At 38.6% G+C, this 20,342-nt stretch overlaps 1 protein-coding gene across 14 annotated transcripts in view; it reads left to right on the top strand.

The window, feature by feature from the left end:
- Positions 1 to 2,133: 2,133 nt before the first annotated feature.
- FAM13B (family with sequence similarity 13 member B) overlaps positions 2,134 to 20,342 on the top strand; it is a 99,677-nt gene continuing 81,468 nt past the window's right edge. For 10 of the 14 annotated variants that reach the window (XM_045507712.2, XM_074360722.1, XM_074360721.1 and 7 more), the window contains exon 1: positions 16,659 to 16,994. The gene's annotated coding sequence lies outside the window, so the exon portion shown is untranslated. Of the gene's footprint in view, positions 2,245 to 11,290; positions 11,397 to 16,658; positions 16,995 to 20,342 lie in introns of those variants that run through there. The other 4 variants (XM_045507711.2, XM_010971670.3, XM_074360718.1 and 1 more) reach the window with 3 other exon arrangements.

The following is a 20,342-nucleotide window of genomic DNA, read 5'->3' as shown; positions in this document are numbered from 1 at the left end:
CCAACCCTTTGTCAGTGACTAGAATTCTCAGCAATGAGAACACGAGTGAGATAGGCAGATGCTAGACTATGAAGGGCTGAGGGAAAAGCCAGCCAGTCCTGTAACATATATATCCCATAATGCTTGTCATGCACCGACTATGGGGCCAAGCAGCATATCACTTCTTAATGCTCTTTGGCCTGGGAGCAACAGTGCCATCTGTGAGTCAAGCTGATTGCTTCTATAGCTCCCCCACAAAGCTGGAGGGGTGATGATGGGAGGAACTGGGGCATCTTTCCAGCCACCTCACCTCTGTCTATTGCCTTTTATTCTAGGTCCATTCTGGGAAATTGTGTTGACTGCATTACAGTGGCTCCTGTAGATCTTTTAATAAGGAATCGATTATCTGTGTCTCTAAAAGAACTTGGAGAGCTATTGGCTCTGCTTTTATATTGGAATCTGTCTAAACTTCCTAGGAAGGAGGGAGGAAGCAGCTGATTCTAGGCTGTGTGCAAATAGGGAAACTGAGGCTGGGAGGACAAAGTAATTGTGGGTGCAATAGGGATAATAGGTGAGTGCTTATCTAGTCTTTGAGCATAAACTCATGCTCCTTTTCATACAGTTAATTAGACAACAAAGAAGCGAGAGGGTATTCCCAGTTTATCTGAACTCTGAAAATTTTCAGGGCTAACTGGTTAAGTTAGGACATTTGTATACATGTATAGGACCCTACAACCACATGGGGAAAAATTAGTGGGGAGAAACTTCTAAAAGAGAATTGAATCAGAACATATTCTGTGGACTGGGAGAGTTGAGGGTGACAGCCTTCCAAACATAAATGCCGCCCTGTGGAGTGGGTAATCAATATGATTTAAAACATAATTTAGTTGAAAGCATTAGTCCTTTGCCATTCATGGCTGAGCTTCATGGAATGAGATTCTGGGAGTCAAAGGTAAGAAATTTTACTCCATTTTGCTATCGAATCCTGGGAAAGTAGCTGTTTTTCTGCGACCCAGTTTAACAGTCTTAAAATAGGAGTATCAGCCTAAACTCAAGGGATGATTTTTGTGAGTGCAAGGCTCACCCAAAGTGTTTAAAAGGGTGATACAAGATTCCGATAATATTATCTGAAGCATCCTGAAACTAACTCCACCCAGCTCCTTACCCATAGGATAAAGGTCTTTTCCCTATTTCTTTCACCCCTCCCTCTTTCACCCACGGTCCAAACTGTTGGAGACCTGGCCCTCACTAGATTAGATTTATCATGGAAAACAAAGAAAGATCAGAAAGAAAAGGAAGTATAAAATGTAGGAGGCTTCCAGGTTGAATATGCAATTATGTTTACAGGATGAATCAGATGATACATATGAAAGTACTTTGTAACATGTAACATGTTAACAGGATAATGGAAGAGATTATTGCTCCTCAAAAGAACAGGAACTATGGTCTAGTCATTGCTGACCTCCAGGGCCCAGCCCAGTATCTGGCACATAGGCCTTTTTTTTTTTCATAAACTTTTTATTATTGGAAAAGTTTCATTATACAAAAGTATAAAGAATAGTTTAATGCATATTCATGTGCCCAGTATCAAGCTTTTACCAACTCATTACAATGACATTTAATTAATGTTTTGTGAAAGAAGGGATTTTGGAAATTTCTTGAACTTAATTTACCCCATCCTCCTTTTCTTTAGAGGATTATTGTCAATATGAACAATAAAATCAGAAAATCATATTTCCTATAGTATTTCTCATTAGGTTAATCATATCTGAGAAAAATAGAGGTAGAAGTCTTAGGGACACTTTTCATTCATTAATAAAAGGATTATAAAATAAACATTTTGATTTTATAAAGAGCAGAACCTCAAACTATTTTCTACTCCTGCTTGTGATTAATAGTTCATTCAGCCTCAGAGTTTTAAAAAACACTTCAGCACGGCAAGTAGGTGCTGGGAGTTGGCTGAAAACCATACCAGTCCCTAGGGCTGACCTGCAGGGCCATCAGCCCTCTGCCTTGACTGTGATATGGATGGAATGGGGCCAAGGTCTCCATGTTTCTTGGTGTTTCTATTTTATTTATCTTCGACCCTTGTCCTGCTGGCTCTTTATCTTTAAGGACACAGATAGCAGGCAGCTGAGTCTGATACATTTGCCCGAACAAGCCTTTTGGCAGTTTTCATGTTTGTTTTCTGGGAAGACCAGGAAAAAGCCCACCAGTGGTCCGGATTGAGACGAGTGTCCTAGCTGTGAGACTGTGAGTGTCTGGGTGAGTTGCTTCCCTTTGGGGTTTACATATTTTAGTAAAATAAGGCTTTTTGGTATAGTGGTATGGTGGAGAAAGTGGAGCCTTTAGAGTAAAAGAGGCCAGTAAAAAAGGGTTTGAATTTCATCTCCATGTTTTTCATATTTCTCATCTGTAAAATGGTTGTTTCAAGAAAAAAATCATTTTAAACCACCTAGTGCAGTGACTGGCACACAGCCAAGTGCTCAATATATAGGAGCTACTATTATGATCAAAATGAGGAAGTTGCAAGCAGAAAAATAGGCAATGGATATGGATAACTAATTCACTGAAAAAAAAAAAAAAAAAAAAAAAAAACCACTGGCCAGGAAGCATATACTCAACCTCAGTTGTGCCACTGTTTTTGCTCATCAAACTGGCAAAAAATATATATACACATAATATCTATTGGTGAAAGTTGAAGCAAATAGGCATTTTTCTATACTGTTTACAAAGCCTCTTCACAGGTAGTTTTGGTAGTGTCTATCAAATTTGAAATACATTACTCTTTTTTTAATTGAAGTATAGTCAGTTTACAATGTAGTGTTAATTTCTGGTGTACAGCATACATTCAGTTATACATACACACACACACGCGCATATATTCCTTTTCATATTCTTTTTCATTATAGGCTACTGAATATAGTTCCCTGTGCTATACAGTAGGACCTTGTTTTTCTATTAAATGCGTTATTCTGTAACTTGGCAATTTTGTTTCTAGGAATCTTCTGTACACAAATATACACATAAGTATACACTTATTGTACTGTTATTAATAAAGAAAACTGGAAATAGCTTAAATTTACTAATATGAAAAGATTAATATGGAATATTATGTGTAAATACTATATGTAAAAATATAGAACATTGTAGTATGATCCCATTTATGTTAAGAAAAGTAATTGTGTGAGTGTGTGCATTTAATAAATGTATAAAAAGAGTTGTGGGAGGGTATACTTCACAAAGTTTACTTTTAGAGAGTGGAATAAGATTAGGGCATACAGAGAAAATTTTGCTCTTTATTCTTTATTCTTCTAAATTTTTTTAATTTTCCCAATGATTATATATTATTTTTGTATTTGAAAAAAACAGTTTAAAAAAAGGGTTGTGCTGTGAATTAGATCATCCTTCAGTCCCTTTGTGAGGACTTGGTTTGATCCAACTTTATAGTTGGCTGAGGCCAAGCATTTCTTGGGTCTGGAAGTGTGGGAAGAGCTTCCATTTAATAAGCAAAACTTTCTCTTTATGATTTGGGGCTTGGATTGGTGGACCCCAATGACCCCTTCTGAAGATGGCAGGACTGCTTGGAAGCTAGGAGAGATGTTTCAGTCTTCTGTCCTACCGAAAAGAAAAAAAAAAAGGTCTTGAGCTTCTTTGGAAGAGTCAAGATCTCAGAGCTGCAGCATCTCAGAATCCAAGACTCCTGGGCTGGCAAAGAACTTTCCGAGTTCATCTGTCTCTCTGCTTCCTCTCAGGTCAGGTCCGATGAAATCGGACATGCCAGATCCCTTATAATGAAATTACTCTTCAGGTTTTAGGGAAATTTCTTGGACTACAGGTGCCCACCAACTTCTAGTGGTTTGCACATTTAGTTCTTACCACTATGTATAAATCCTGGATGAGAAAACAGACAAAACCTCTTATTTAAGATAGGGATAGGGGCTGAAAGATGAGGAATCCTGTTTTCCTGCACATGAGTAACTTGCCCTAACTCTGAAAAGAGCTACAAGAGGTTAAGAAAAGCATCATTCTAATATCCTTCAGAACTCTTTGATTTTAGATTGAACACAGAGGAGGAATGGCACTGAAGTGCTGGCAAAGGTCTGTGTTGGGTACAGTGGTACTGCATTTCATCACATGGCTAAATATTTTAACATTTAAAAAACTGTGCACAACATCTATGTAAAATATAGTATATAATATAAAAATACATAATATATAAATACAGAAACAACTTGAAGAATGATTATGAAAAACAAACCCCATGTACACTCCACCCAGTGTGAGAAGTAGAGTATTACAAAGCTTTGGAAGGTCCTTGGTAGGGCTCCCAGCACTGTTGCAAACTGAGCACTGCACAAAGGTCCTTGCCTAGCAGAGGGAGATTTCCTCCTGGAGGGTGAGACCTTTTCCTTGGGTACAAAAGCTGTGTCTGCTGCTAGGCTGTGGGCTCACTGGGCTGTCATTTTCTAATTCATCTGCCTAGGGAATTATCCTTTTTCTCATTCCCAAAGAGGCCACTTACAGGCTTTTTATCTGTAGTTCACTCATTTTTCACTGCTGTATATATTTCATTGTATGGTCCATTATTCTGTAGCTGGAATTTTGTGTTGGCTATTACAATCAATGCACTGTTAACATTTTTGCACATGTATTCTGATACCTTTGTGCACATAGTTATTGAGGGCATATACTCAGAAGTCAAACTGCTTGGGCAGAGTTTTTTGGTCTTCAACTTTAGTGCATAATACCAAATTATTTTCCTACTATCATGAATGAGAGATTGTATTGCTCCACATCCTTGCTAACACTTAGTATTTCCAGACTTATTAATTTCAGCCATTCTTATGGGTGTATTGTGGTGGATGTATAGTCGTATTTCATTTTAGTTTGCTTTCCCCAGTTATTAATATGGTTGTATATTATTTGTACATTTATTGGCCATTTGGATTTCCTCATATGTGCAGAACCTATAAAAAAGGTTTCTTTTGGTGCAACTTTATACTGGATTATGTTTTGAAAATTGTTTATTTAATTTCTGGGAGTTATTTATATAATGTGGATAATAGTCCTTTTTGGGTTGAATGCTTTCTAACAAACTTTGCCACCTCTTTGGCTTGAGTTTTTACTCTTTTTATGGTGTCAAATATGATGCAGATGAATTGATCAATTCCTTATGGTGAGAGAGTTTGTGTTTTAAGAGTCATGAAGACATTCTACTACATTATCTTTTTTGAAACTTGCTTCAAAGTATTTTATTGTGAAATATTCATATAGAGGAATGCACAAAACAAAGAATATACACAGCTCAATAACAATTTATTACAAACATCCGTGCAACTACTACTCATGTCAAAAAAATAGAACTTTGTTTAGTACCCAGACACCTTGCTCCTCCTCCCCAAAGGAACAACTACCATGACTTCTATGTTAATCACTTTTGTGCCTTTTTTAAAAAAATAGTTTTTCTACCTCAACATGTATGCTTAAACACGATGGTTTAGTTTTGCTTTTTTTTTTTGAAAAACACTTACATTTAGATTTAATCTAAAAAAACAGGGAGCTAATTTTTATTTAAAATTTTTTGAAATACAAAATATTCATGGAGAAGCATGAAAATCATAAGAAGACAGCTAGATGAATAGTTTCTAAGTGACTATACGCATGCAATCACGTCCTAGGCTAAGATGGAGAATGTTTCCTTATGACTCCTCTCTCAATCAATGACTCTTTCTTTCTCCCAAAGTCTTCCCTCCTTAACTACAATCCTGAACTCTAAAATTGTAGTTTAGTTTTCCCTGCTTTTGAAATATGGAATCCTACAGTATGTGTTTGTGTCTAGCTTCTTTCATTTAAATTATTTTTGTGGCATTCATCATGTTGTTGCTTGTAGCTGTGGTTTGTTCATTTTCATTGTAGTATAGTATATAGTATAAATATACCAAAATTCACTTATCATTCATTAGTCTATCATTGATAGCTACCTGAGTTTCCATTTTTTGCCATTATGAAAAATGCAGATATGCACATTTTTTTGTACATGTCTTTCAATGCCTATGTGCACACATTTCATTGGATATGAGTGACACTGATGAAGTTTAAAGTATGTTTATATTAAAGTAGTCTCTCTCTCTTTATATATATCTGTGTGTGTTGTGTATATATATGTGTGTAGGTATATATATTATATACATATATTTTAAATCTTTTTTGAAAAGTTTAACCTTTCTGTGTTCTTATGTTTTAAGTATGTTTGCAGTAAACAGAATTTTGCTGCATTTAAAAAATTTAGTTAGACATTTTCTGCCTTTTAAATGAGTAGTTAATATATTTACACTGATTGTTATTCAAATATTTTCTGCCAATTTTTTAAACTATTCATCCTGCTTTTAAAATTTCTTATCCATTTTTTGGGATTAAGTTTCCCCTATTTAATTTTATCCCCTCTAATACACTAGAAGTTATACACACTGTTACTGTGTACTTACTTTAGATATTATATAGAAATTTTGACATGCATATTTAATTCAACAACATATTTAGCCTCCTCTAAACAACACAAAGCCTTATAATATTTTAACTCCATTCACAGTCTCCCAACATATGTAAAATCATCCAGTAATATTTGAATTTAGACAATATTGCTATTATTTTGGACAGCCAATGTTTATTTAGATTTATAGAATGTTTACAGTTTTCTTTGGTCATCTATACTTCTTGCATTTTGGAGCTTCCTTCTAGGATTACTTTCTTTTTTTCCTATGTATATCCTTTGGCATGCCCTTTTATGAACATCTATTGATAGTAAGTTCTTTTTTTATTTGTTTTTAATTTTATTTTTTATTGATGTGTAGTTGATTTATAATGTTAGTTTCAGGTGTACAGCAAAGTGATCCAGTTATACATATATATACATACATATTTTTTCATATTCTTTTCCATTATAGCTTATACGAGAAATTGAATATAGCTTCCTGTGCTATACAGTAGTATGCCCTTGTGTTTTTTTAATCTATTTTATATATAATAATGTGTGTATGTTAATCCCAAACTCCCAATTTATTCCTCCTCTCCCCTCCCCTTTGGTAACCGCAGTTTGTTTTCTATGTCTGTGAGTCTATTTCTGTTTTATAAATAAGTTTATTTGTATCATCTTTTTAGATTCCACATATAAATGATATCATATGGTATTTGTCTTTCTCTGTCTTATTTCACTTAATATGATAATCTATAGGTCCATCCATGTTGCTGCAAATGGCATTATTTCATTCTTTTTTATGGCTGAGTAATATTCGTGTGTGTGTGTGTGTGTGTGTGTTTGTGTGTCTGTGTGTCTGTGTGTCTGTGTGTATATATACATACACCCCACATCTTCTTTATCCATTCATTTGTCATGGACATTTAGGTTGTTTTCATGTCTTGCCTATAGTCAATAGTGCTGCTATGGACATTGGGGTGTGCATATCTTTTTGAATTACAGTTTTCTCCAGATGTATGTCCAGGAGTGGGATTGCTGGATCATATGGTAAGTCTTCTTTTAGTTTTTTAAGGAACCTCCATACTGTCCTCTCTAGTGGCTGCACCAAGTAAATTCTTTTTTAAAATGTGAATTGCATATAATTTTTCAGTTCTTATATTGTTTATCTGAAAATATTTTCATTTTGCTGTCTTCCTTAAAATGTCATTTCACTGGATTTGGAGTTGACGGCAATTTTCTCTTAACATTTTGAAGATACATTACAATGTCTTCTGACTTCTCTTGTTGCTGTTGAAAAGTCAGCTGCCAGCCAATTTGTCATTTCTTTGAAGATTAATCTATCTTTTCTTGCTGCCTAATTTTAAGATCACCTTTTACTCTGATGTCATGAACTTTCACTGTGAGCTGACCAAGTATGAATTTCATTGTAGTTTTTCAGTGTGGCAATTTTTGGTCTTCCCGAATTTAGGATATTTACCATCTATTCTGAAAAATGTGCAGCTATTATTTCTTTGAATACTGCCTTCCTTCATATTACTATCTCCTTCTATAATTTTAATTAGACATTTGTTGACTCTTCTTACCCTATCCTCCATGTATCTCGACCTCTCGTATATTTTATTTCTTTGTCTCTCTGTGTTACGTCTTGAAAACTCTTCAGGTGATCTTTCAGTTAACCAATTCTCCCTCTAGATTTCAAATTGATGGTTAATCGGTCCTTTGAGTTTCTATTCTCAATTATTGTATTCTTTATTTCTGTAAGTTCTTTTTCAAATCTGCTTCATCAATTTTGATAGTTTCTTATACCTTTATTATCTTTATTTCCTTTAATTCCTTTAAAAATACTAAACACGCCAAAGGAGAAACACTGTTTCTCTACTCATAACACTTCTGACACCAAATATGTGGGTTTTCCACATCAAACAATTCTCTACTCCTGTATGAACACCAATTGAGTGTCCTACAATTTTAGTTGATTCTGATACTAACAACCAGGAGATAGTACAGACCCTACAGGCTAAAGGCTGAGTCCAATAGGACTGCCCCAGCCTCTTCAGGTACCAATAACAAGTAATAGGTCCCTGAGTTACCCATACTTTTGTCTGAATTGGGTACAGATCAGGGGTTCCCATGACCCTCTTCTCAGGTTCTATAATTTTCTAATAATGGCTCACAGAACCGAGGGAAACACTTTACTTTCTATTTCTTTATTATAAAGGATATTATAAAGGATGCAAATGAACAGCCAGATGAGGTACACAGGGTGAGGTTCAGAAGGGTCCTGAACTTAAGAGCTTTTGTTCCTTAGGAGTTTGGGGTGTACCACTGTTCCAGCTCATTGACGCATTCACCAACCCAGAAGTTCATCAAAACTTGATGTTCAAGAGTTTTTACAGAGTGTAACTTCTAGCTCCCCTCCCTTCACAGGAAGTCAGGTGTGGGGCTGAAATTTGCAACCTTTTAAACATTTAGTCTTTCTGGCATCAGCCCCATCCTGAGGCTATAAGGACCCCGCCCTATATCACATCATTAGCATAAACTCACGGGTGATGGAAAAGGATGCATTATGAATAAGAAAATATACTTCTCTTATCCTTATCACTCAGGAGATTACAAGGGTTTTGGGAGCTCTGTGCCAGGAACTGTGGACAAAGACCAAATACATATTTCTTATTATATCACAATATAACACATATATTTTCTTTGCATATGGTATCTGATAACTAGTATACTTGCAGTCATTGCAGGTATTATTTTGAAGTTCATTATTTCCTTGTATTTTTAGTAATATTTTATTATAAGGTCATATTTCTTGGAATCTTACCTGTAGGATTTTAAAAGAGGATTCATTTATGCTTGTACAAGGTGCCTGGGGCATGAAAGTGATCATCTTTATAGTTTTCAGCTCAAGATTTTCTGGGTCACACAGGTAGTGTGAAATTGTGGCCCCCTACAATATGCCTACAAACTTGTTTAGGAATTCTCAGAAGGGAGTTTTCTTTTTTTCTTTTCACTACTCCATCCACAGTTAAGGTGGAGAGAGTCAGGTATCCTTACCCTTTCCTTCCATAAGCCAGGTTTTTTTTTCTTAATCTCTTATTAAGGATGTAGCCCTTCAGTTTTGGGGAGGTTGCCAATATGATATTTGGGTAAGACGACAGGGGCTCAGAAAAGAAGGACCTTATTCAACCTCAGTGAGGTCACAGAAGTTGCCTAGGTAAAGTGACACTTAAACAGATACATCTGTTACCTATTAAGTCTGGATTTATAAAGAAATGTGCATAATTAATCTTAAAACATAAGACTAAGAGACTCTATTTTATTTCCATTAAAAATAATTTTGCCTAAGAAGTAATTAATTACATAACTTTTGAAATGAAATGTCAATGACACTTAAATTTAGGACACTTAAACTGAACAAAGTCTTCTTGAACAATGAATGGGAGCCTGCCATGCGAAGGGCATAACTACACTGTGTTCACCACAAGGCAAGAATTATGTCCAGTGTGTCCACAACACTTAGCATAGTACCTGGCACATGCTAGGTGCTCAATTAATATTTTTAAGTATATAATGAGTAAGCAGCATCAAAGTATTCAAGTGGAGGAAAACACTACATATAAAGCAAATAAGAAACAAATAACAAAACTTTATTAAAAATAACAAATTTGGCTTTACTAAGGGCCATTTCTTCTTCAACTAGTGTTTTTACAATATTTTTGGCAGGATACTTATTTGGGATACAGTGTACTCTAACAGGGATGATGAGACACATGAATAGTAACTATAACACATCTCCCCTGTGTACACAGTTTAGTTTCTCTCTCACTCTACAGTCCTAAAGTAAGGGTATGAGGCTTCAGGCTTCAGAGCGCCTCTGCTGATGAGCTCGGTGATTGGGAAAACAGTAAATGCTTCTGCAAATCATTATACCCTTGTCTTAAGCAGAGAAGAGCAGTCAAGTGTAAACGTTCGGCAAAAATATAGTTGTAGTTTGACTACAATCTGCAATCTGCAAATATCTGGGCTGTCAGTTTGCCACTGAAGGTGTGGTCCTAATGAAAGGAGTCTGAGAAGGAGCCTGCCTGGTCAAATGGTAGGAAGGTCCCAGAGCATAAGGTCTCTGAGAAGAGGTAGTGCATGCCAAATGGTAAAGACTTTCTTCCCTGGATTTCTGGCTTAAGGGGCAGCAGAAAGCCCATGGTTTTGTGAAGGCCATAATCTCACAGAATCTCTAATTTTTTCTTTCTCTTACATGGATATAGGGAGAGGGAAGAGGAGAAGGGATATTAATTCTTTTTTTTAAACCATAAAAGTTCTGACTGTGGAAAAAATATCTTGTTGACTATAGGAATTTAATCAAGAAACCAAAACAACTTAGTCTTATAGCTGATGATCTCGCTGGCTTATATTATTGCCATACACTGAATTTTGAGTTATCAGGCCAAAAATGTGGACTTGGCAAAGATGAGGGTTACTGTCAATTGTTCTAGCTCCCCAAACTGGATGGCACCAGTGGCTGTGTGAGTGAATGTAGAAGCTGAAATCAACATCATGTTAACTTTGGTTCTATTCTGAAAACATTTTATTCCAGAGATATAGAAGATGAAGATTTTTCAGGGCAGAGATCATGATTATATCCCTCAATACACTGCCTGGCCCATAATAGTTGCTCAAGAAATATGTGCTGAATAAAAAAATGCACAAAGGTTACTTTGGGTTGCTAAGATCAGAACAGTATTTGCCATTATTTTGGATGTTGGCGTGGGATTCGTACACCCTGGAACAGTTTCTTCTCTTTGCAGCTAGTAATACTTTTTTTTGTCGTTGTTTATGAAGAACAAGCATTCTTCACACTGGCACAGTGGTCCTAGGGACAGAGGCACAAACAGATTTCCATTGCATTCCTCAGAAGACCCAGCAATACCACTCTCTAATGGTGAGTGCTTCTTTATCAGAGGATTTAAATTTGCAGGTGGTGGAGGGTGTCTTAGTCCTTTCTTTTTTCCCAGTAGAGATGAGTACTTCAAGGAAGAAAAAATCAGCCAAGTTTGATTGAATTTGATACATTTTACTGTTCTGTAGGAGTCAGGGTAGATACAACGTCATTTCCCTGTGCAGTAGTTTTCCCCCTACACAAAACTGCATATATTTTCTGATTCTTATCTACATGTATGTCTCATTCTGTAAGTGGACAGTGTAAGTATGCTTCTAATTAGGGAAGAGGTGTGCTTGTATTTATTGTAATTCACAAGGTACAGAAGATGTTAAAAAAACAGTATGAAGAGTTTGGGGGTTCTTGGTGGTTCTTGGTTTTCACTTGAAAATAGACAAGTATTTGGCAACTTCTGTCAAGAAAAATTTCCACGGGGGCCTCATCCCTATCAGTAAAAGCCCACATATGGCAGCAAAACATTTCCAGACACTTCTTTAGGTCTCTGAAAGCAGTATAGGAGAGAGGAGTAAAAAAATTGTGGTATACAGCTTATAAAACACTCTCATGCATACCAATTCATTTCAGTATTATTTTTCCTATTTTACCACTGGGGAGTCTAAGGTACATTTAGGTTAAGAACCTTGACCAGAGTCACATGGCTAGTAAGTGAAAGGGCTGGAACTCAAACGCAGGTTTTCTTATTACAAGTACAATATTCTTATTCCAAGTCCAACATTCCTAAGTATTGAATGTTGGGTCTGTTTTACTTTTTAAGAAATAGTTGGTTGAGGATTGATCAGATAGGACTTTTTGGCTCTCATTGGCTATTGTGGCTCCCGTTTCTTATGAACATTGTATTTAAAAAGATTATAGTAGACTTGACTGAACAAAAGTTAATCTATATGCTGGTACTCAGCCTTGGTCAGAGATGAGATGAGTAAGGGTGAGGAAAACACCTGAATAATGAACATTTCCTTACTGATGGCAGAAGACTGATGGCTCAACATCCTGCTACATCTGAAAGAGCTGAATTCAATCACACTAATCTACGGTAGGGATTGCAGGGGGAGCAGGAAAGAAGTCTACTCGCATTCTCTTTGAATAAGAAAGATCAGTTGTAAAGTGACTACAGAGACAGAGAGCTATTCCTTGACGTCAAGTTTAATCCCAAGGACACTGGTGACTCCGGGGAAGCCCACATGCTGAAGCCTTCCCTAGCATCTAGGATGTGGTCTGGGGTTGTAGCAAATATATGTTCCTTTTATAGTGATTTGACCTATGATTTTAGTTCTGAGAGGCATAAAGTCTCTGCTCAGATGAGGTGGGTAAAATGTTTGTTTTCCTGGGCTATGAAAGTCTTCTTGCAAAGGAATAACTAAAAAATATCACCTCAAGTAATAATTTTCCTGGTAGGCCACCTCCAGAAGAAGGGAAATGCTATTTAGGACATTAGTTATATACCAATTAAATTGTGACATCTACATCTACAGGTAAAGCATTTGTAGAAAGAATGAAGAAAAAGTGATGTAATTGTAAGGTATTCTCTTAGTGACTGCCAAATGTAGAAAATTCTGTTTGTTACAAGATGTTAAATCAAAAGTTACATTATCAGCCAGATAATTCTTTGTTCTGGGGAGGGCTGTCCTGTGCACTGCAGGATGTTTAGCAGCATCCTTGACCTCTGCTCACTGGATGCCAGTAGTACCTCCCCAGTTTTGACAACCAAAAATGTTTTCAGCCATGGCCATAAAAATTATCCCCAGCTGAGAACTACTGTTTTAATCAAAGCACCAAGGTATTATAGAAAAAACCCAACTCCCTCCACCCCTTCCACAAAAACTGACCATAGTGAGTTCTGAAATGGACTTTCCCTAGAAATGAGAGGGTTTAGCCAAAATCAGGTAGATAACTCTATATACTCACAACAAGTTATAAAAGGTCAAGTGAGAATTAGTGAGGTATTTCTTTGGAGACTGTTGTTGGTATGCTGTGATTCTTACCACATAAGCTTGCCTGCCTCTTATCTCAACGTGAGTGAGACGGACCTCCAATGGAACTACTCAGAGTACTTGAGATGTGTCTCTTGCAGTTAGTGGGCCACAGTGGACTTGTGTCTGTCTCCTGCCTGAAAACTAAAAAGGACAAGAGATAGGCTGGCAGGTGTTTTGGCAGCAGAGCAGAGGAATGCTGCAGTTGCACTGGAATTGGCCTGTATTCCCAAGTTTGTTTGGCCAAGAAGTGCATGAGCGCTTAATGTGGACTGTACAGAGCTGCCACTAGCCTAAACAGCACCATTAGAAAAAAAGATCTCCCTCATCCAGGCATTTTACTTCCATCTTTCGGAAAATAGTCACACATACGTTATAAACACTTTACTGCCACCTGCTGGAAAACTGTTAAAGTAAATATACAAATCCACGAGGATGATGTGAATGGCACTTCCTAGGGTATGGAGCACACAACCTTGCGCAACAGTATATGGGGTGGTCCCAGGACCACTTACAAGTGGGCCAGTGTGAGAGCTACCTTAGATCCTATCTGACAGGGTCCTTACTGAGAAAAACAGGTTTCAAGAGATAAGAAGTTGGAGGTGGGCCACTAGATAGATTCCTAGGGACTGAAAAAGAGTTAAGAACTATGAGAGTAGAATGCTTTTCCTCAGATCAAGAGTTCCACGTGTGAGAAGCCACCAAAGAATGGGGATAGTGGTGGTTTCTGAAGTAACCATAAAAGCATCCATCAGAAAAAAAGGCAGCTTTAAACATCTAGCAGGCCCACAGTGTGAAAGCATCACATGGAAGTAAAATTTACAAACTTTCCTGCTCCCCTTTCTTTTCCTATCTTTCCCTCCTTTTGGCTCTGGTTGGAGAGCTGGGAGAGAACAAGAAAGACCAGGCATGATGCCTCTTCAGGGCAAGCAGTGAGCCAGGTGTCCTAAATTGGTGAAGAGGGAGAAGTTTCAGTCTTTGTGACTCAATGACTATAAGACTTTCTGTTCGTAAGAAGGACCACATAACCTCTTGGAATCTGCCTAGTTAGGTATAAAACAGACCTCCTTCCACTGCACAGGTTTAAAGGGATAGCGAGAGTAAGAAATAAAGGTTTTTTGTTTTGGTTTGCTTCTTAAAATTACACCCCTGATTCCTATATTTTGAACATACTGGTTAATTATTATAAAGTAGGATATGGAAAAGATATCTTCCCAGGACATGTTCTTGAGTTTTACAGGGGAAAAATGGTCTTCAAATCAGCTCATTTGTTGAAAGCCCATACTTTGAGAGTAGGGCACATAAATGCATGAGTCTCTGTCCTCTGGGAGCTTACAGTGTTGGGTTTCATATTCAGAGTAATGCAACTATTACAGTCAGTTATGTCAACAAGAGCCTGTGTTGCATAGGTGGGGCAGGTTCAGGATTTTTCCTCTAACAATTTCCTCTCATGATTTTTACTCACTCGTGATTAAGCTTTAGAAGCAATCACGTTGCCCCTGTTCTTCAAGCGGGGGATCACAGGTAAAGCTTCCATTTAAGATGCTTAAAGAGATGCAAGGCTGAATGCATGGGTTGCATCTTGACTTAGCTGCTATGAAACTAGAGTCCGTCTGGTCTTCAGCTTGGCAGACTTAGACGTATTTCACTTTACTTAGGCTTAATCAGGCTCTGAGAAATTAATTTGGATAAAACAACTTTATAATTCAATCCAGTGAACAGAAGCTGATATATAAATCATGATGTGAATTTATTGAGGGCTATATTGCTAGTATAACTAGTACCAGTCATGTGCCTTGAACATTTGCTTCTTACTGGGTATGAGACCGCTTGAGTTATGGGAAGACTACCTGATGATTGTGGAATCAGAGTGTGGGTCTTTGTATGCTCCTAAAGGGTATTTAGAATTTAAGTTTACTAGGGTATAAACTCAGTAATGGCAAGGATCTTATTTGTTGAAGTATCCCAAAAGACTAGAACACAGTAAGCATTTAATAAGTATTTGTTGAGTGAGAAACTGAATCTGAGTTAAGTTTCTTGGATACTGTGTGGATATTGGTCCTGGTCATTAAAATCAATAGCTTCTATTCTAGACAGAGTGGGTGCCTACAATACATTCTTATTCAGATGGTGCTGGTTCTAGACTCTTTATGGACCCCACCCCTCTCTTATGACAGCATCAATTGGGCATGTGACATTTAGGTTACAGATGATTTATTTTACTCTCTCTAATGAAATTTGGGAGCCACCCTGGCCTCTGTAACACATTTACAGATCATCTCATAGGGTGACTTTTTTTTGTAAAGCTTGTCCCAAATTCTAGGCAGGTTCTTGTTTTACATTTTCCGGATTTCTGACTTCCAGCTCAGGCGAGTAGGGGACAACCGAACTCTGGTAGTTTATATTTTTACAGACAGCCAGGGTTCTTTGTGCAGATGTGGATCTACCTACCCGCCATCAAGGAGTCTAAAGGCAAAATACTGCGTTCCACTTCTCAATGGAAGATCTCAAAGCCATTAACAGACTAAAGCAAAAAAGAGATTGGCTGTATATTCATACCTTTGTGAACGCATGGGAGCAGCACAGTCGGTCTGGGTGGCTGTGTAAGCAAGTACAGACTCCCCAGGCTCAGAGAGCTCTTCATTTTTTCTGTCTTTCAGCTCTACCTCTCAAGCTCTGGTCTAGTTTAGGAAGCTCCCTGTGAGCATTTAGCCTATTGACTTTCATATTCCCAGATGCTTTCGGCACCTTAAGTAGCTATGTTCTCTCTGGAGTCTAGATCGTGTCCTTAGGTGAAGAGGAGGGGTGGGGGCGGGCAGGTCCCCGATCTAACTCCCATCGATGAGAATGGGAACGTGAGTTACCGCTTCAGTCGGCCTGCAGGTTTTCCGTTAAGGTTTCCTCGATCCTCACCTAGATAAGGTCACCCGGGTTTTTCTGGTCTTCTGCAGGGGCGCACACTCCCTCCGCACAGACCAGGAGTGACCTCGGGCTTCCGGATTTGCCCTTAATGACTCCTACATCCCCTCCCCACTTTCCTCTGTCTTCATTCCAACCTCCCCGAACTGAGGACCCCCAGACACCTCACTCGGGCTCGCGCCTGGCTTCTCACACCCTAACTCAGGGGCCCAAATTTGCGGCGGGAGAAGCACTGCGGCCCTAACGCCCACAGACTTCAGGACTGCAGCCAGGGGCTGTTGAGGACCCCCGCCCTCGCGTCGCGCTTGCCCCGCCCCCGCCCGCGGGCCCGCCCCGCCCCCTCCCACGCACGTCACGTCCGGCCCGGCCCTCGCCCGCCCTTCGCCCGCCCTCCGCCCTCCGCTTTCCTCCCGCTCGCTGTTAGGGAGGCTCTGCGCCTCAGCCGCTGCCTCCGTCGCCGCTCCCGCCCCCTCTTCTGCGTCTCCGCCGTCGCCACCGCCGGGGACGTCCGGGGGTCGCTTACCGGGCTGGCCTCACGCCACAGCGGTCGCTTCAGCCTCCCTCCAGCGGCCGCCACAGGAAGAGGCTCGCCTGCCGCGGAGCCACCTGGGGCCTCAGTTCTAGCTCTCTTCCCGTCGCCGAGGGTCCTGGAGAAGCGGCCGCGGCCAGGGAACTGGGCGTCGCGGTTCCAACGGTAGGTGAACGGGCGGGTACCCGTTTCTGCGCATGCGCGGGTCCCTGGTCGCCGCGGCCCTCCCCCCTCCGCCGCCCCCCAGCGCAGTGTCCCACCCACGCCGGACTCGAGGGCGTTGCGCGTCTGGGTGCCGGGGATCCCAGGCAGTGCGGTGCAGTGCAGTGCAGTTGCCGCGTTCGTAGAGGGGGTCCCCTTTTTGCTTTAGCATAAGTGAAGCCGTGCGCCTGGCTGTCAGGGGGTGTGGCAGTCTTCGATTTTTCAGCCGCTGCAGTGCGCGTGAGCGGGTGTGCCTTCTCATCCTTGCTTCCCCAAAGTAGAAGGCACAGTAACCCACGCTTGTTTGCTAGCTTCCCCTGCATACCCGAGCTGCGCCACCTCTTTGCCCATTTCCTTCACGCTGGGCAGTGAAGTTGATGCAGGGGAAAAAAAAAGAGTGTGGTTTAATCCGGGCTCAACCGCGCCTCTTTTTAAGATCACGTGAGATGAGTGGTTGCTGACTTCCTTAAATCACTCGGAGAATATAGCCAAAATTGGGCTGGGTGCACTGGGGACCTGTCGAGAATGCACTCTGCATAGGGCAGGCTATAGAGAGTACAGCGCTAAGTTTCAGCTGGGGCACCTGGTTTCCGAGACAAGGTAATAGGAAATTGAATCAGTTGGCACATTTGCCCGGTGGGAAGTTGGTAAACTTCAATTAAAAATCAGTTAAAAATCAGTTTTAGAAAGGCATTTCGTTTGGCTCCCCATTATGCAGTCTCATCAATGAAAAAAGTACATAAGTTTGGGCACTTACCTTATTTTCAAGTTGATAATCTAAAAATGGCAACCAGAACCGCAGACTTTGAACATTGAGTAACTGAGCTGCACTTACTTTTAAAGTCGGACGTTAAATGATAGTTTTGAATTATTGGCTTTCTGGGCTAATGTGAGACTGTGTCTTCAACTTTCCTTTTTGTGACCTTGCATGCAATACTTGTTGGACTGGGTGTCTTTCAGTTACTGCACATTTAGTAAGTACCTTTTTGTTGAATGAAATTGAATGAATTGGTTATTGTATATCCATGGGGAACCCCTTCTTATTTTTCTTAATCTCTGCTGCTTTTAAAATTGGGGCAATATTTTCTCCGATTTAATTGTGTCACCAGTTAGGGATCTGGGACACAGTTTAAATCCTTGGATAGATGTAAAAAGGCTAATCAGTGTCGTGTGTGTGTTTTTTAAACTGCATGTATAATGTTTCATTTATTAATATGAGTGTATAGAATTCTGTTTTCTATACCTTTACAATTTTTATTTATTTTAAAAATTAATAGGCTAGTTTTAGAGAAGTTTTAAGTTCAAAAAATTGACCAGAAAGTGTAGAGTTTTTCCATATCTCTGCACCCCCCCCACAGTTTTCCCTATTACTTGTATCTTGTATTACTGTGAACAGTGTTTTTTTAAGAATGCCATCGTTTAGGACAGAGAAAATGACTGAAATGAGTATATTATGCCTTGTCGGTTTTTCCTCACCAATAAAATGGTTCCCCTTTGTATACTGACTTTAATATTTGGAAATATAATGGAATAAATTGCTGTAGCTATACTTTGAAAACAATTGTGGTAAAAATACATAATACAAAATTTACCACTTTAACCATTTTTAAATGTACAGTTCAGTGGTATTAAGTACATTCACAGTGTTGTGCAACCATTATCACTATCTGTTTCCAGAACTTTTTCATCATTCCAAACAGAAACTCTGTAGACAATGATTTCCCATTCCCTCTTCCTCCTAGAGCCTGGTAACCTGTATTCTACTTTCTGTCTCTCTAATTTGCCTATTCTAGTTACCTCATATAGGTGAAATCATATAGCATTTGTCCTTTTGTGTTTCTCATATTTTCGTTTAGCATCATTTCAAGGTTCATGCATATTATAGTATGTACCAGAATTTCTTTCCTTTTTAAGGTTGTATAATATACTCCATTATGTGTATATACAACATTTTGTTTACCCTTTCATCTGTTAATGGACATTTGGATTGTTTCCAACTTTTATCTTTTATGAATAATGCTGCTGTGAATATTGGTGTACAGGTAAGTATCTGATTGAGTCCCCGCTTTCTGTTCTTTTGGGTATATACCTAGGAATAGAATTGCTGAATCATACGGTAATTCTATGTTTAAGTTTTTGAGGAAAGTCCAAACTGTTATCTGGGACTACTGCACCATTTTACGTTCCCATTAGCAGTGTGCAAGCGTTCCAGTTCTCTACTTCCAGCAGTTGTTACTTGCCTTTGTTTGTTTGATAATAACCATTCTAGTGGGAGTATCTAGAACAGGTATCTTATCTGTGGTTTTGATTTGCATGTCCCTAAGAGTGATGTTGAACATCTTTTCATTTTGTGTATCTTCTTTGGAAAAATGTCTGTTTAAGCCCTTTGCTCATTTTTTGAATTATTTTTTGTTTCGTTGTTGAGTTAACTTTTTTCAAAAAGTTACTTTAAAACATTATTTTGTATATGAGTTAAATCTTTTATATGAAAACCTTAATAGATCTTAAGATGAATAAAATACTGAAATTTAAAAAATAGAAAATTTCTGTTTTACAGATGGATGAACAGCAAAGAGACTGATTTTATATCTGAAAAAGTTTTCCCATTATTTAGTAAATCACACTATTTAGCTTTCTACTAGGCACATATTAGTACCAAGAACTTATTTTCCTCACCTCAGCATTACAAAGGTGCTTGCATTAAATGAAGGTCCTATCTTCACTGATGAGTAAGATTAATGCTCTTATCTTTCCTTTGTTTATAAAGTGTTCTGTTAACATGGCTAGGAGCAAACGGGAGGGGGTTACTGGATGGAGAAAAAGGAAGTGTAGTATGTATGCATGAACTTGACCTGAGTCGGTGTTCTCTAAGTGAGGGAGATGTGAGTAGACTCACTTTGGGGCCCTATAATGGAGCCAGCTTTGACTGGAAATGGAAATAATGAAGGCTTTTTGAAATGGAATGTAATAAAGGCAGGTTTAATGCACCAGCTCATAATCACATGGTACACTAAATAGATATTAATAGTAATGGTATTAAGAGTAACTTATTATCAGATTGATTTATTCATTCACCAGATAATTATCTTTCTCTTTCTAAATGCCGGAGATATATGAAGGAGCAAAACCCAAGCAGTCACTTGATGATGTTACAAAACTCTGTAAATTTAATAGACATCACTGAATTATACACTTGAGAAGAGTGAATTTTATTATACATAAATTATACCTTAATAAAGCTGTTTTCTTTTTTTAATTAAAAACAACTCGTCAGTGAACTCTTAAGGAACTTATACTCTCATGGGAGAGAGT

This window comes from Camelus bactrianus, chromosome 3 (assembly GCF_048773025.1).
Source record: "Camelus bactrianus isolate YW-2024 breed Bactrian camel chromosome 3, ASM4877302v1, whole genome shotgun sequence".
Taxonomy (NCBI): domain Eukaryota; kingdom Metazoa; phylum Chordata; class Mammalia; order Artiodactyla; family Camelidae; genus Camelus; species Camelus bactrianus.
This window is presented reverse-complemented; position numbering and strand designations above follow the sequence as displayed.